Source organism: Lipotes vexillifer, unplaced genomic scaffold (genome assembly GCF_000442215.2).
Source record: "Lipotes vexillifer unplaced genomic scaffold, Lipotes_vexillifer_v1.1 scaffold3, whole genome shotgun sequence".
In the NCBI taxonomy this organism is placed as follows: Eukaryota; Metazoa; Chordata; class Mammalia; order Artiodactyla; family Lipotidae; genus Lipotes; species Lipotes vexillifer.
This window is the reverse complement of record NW_006783631.1, coordinates 3,723,279-3,723,751: the sequence shown is the minus strand read 5'-3', so window position 1 is coordinate 3,723,751 and position 473 is coordinate 3,723,279.

Here is a 473-nt window from a genome sequence, read left to right as displayed (position 1 = left end):
GATCCAGTAAAGCAAGCATGTTTCAAGCTAGGGAATAACCGGTGTAAAGACCAGAAATAGCTTGATGTGTTGGAAGAAGTGAAAGAGGGGCCAGTGACACTGTTGTGTGGTGGCCCGGGGGAGATGGGGTCTGGGGCCAAATCATGCAGGGACTTGCTGGCCATGATGATGAGTTCACTTCTTTACTTTAGGGGTTCTGGGGAGCCTTTGAAGAATTTTAAGCAGGGGAGACATACTCAGATTTACATATTTAGAAGATCACTCCCGCTGCTATATGCCACATGGCTTGAGGGGACCACACTGGTGGTGGAAAGACCAATTGGGGAGCTTTTCTATTTTTCCAATAGAGACAAAGACAGTGGAGGCTTGGACTAGTGTAGCAGTAAGGGAGATGGAGAGAAATGGGGAAATTCAAGGTATGTTTTGGGGAAAGAGCTGAGAAGATTTGCTGATGGGTTAGCTAGAGAGTAGGG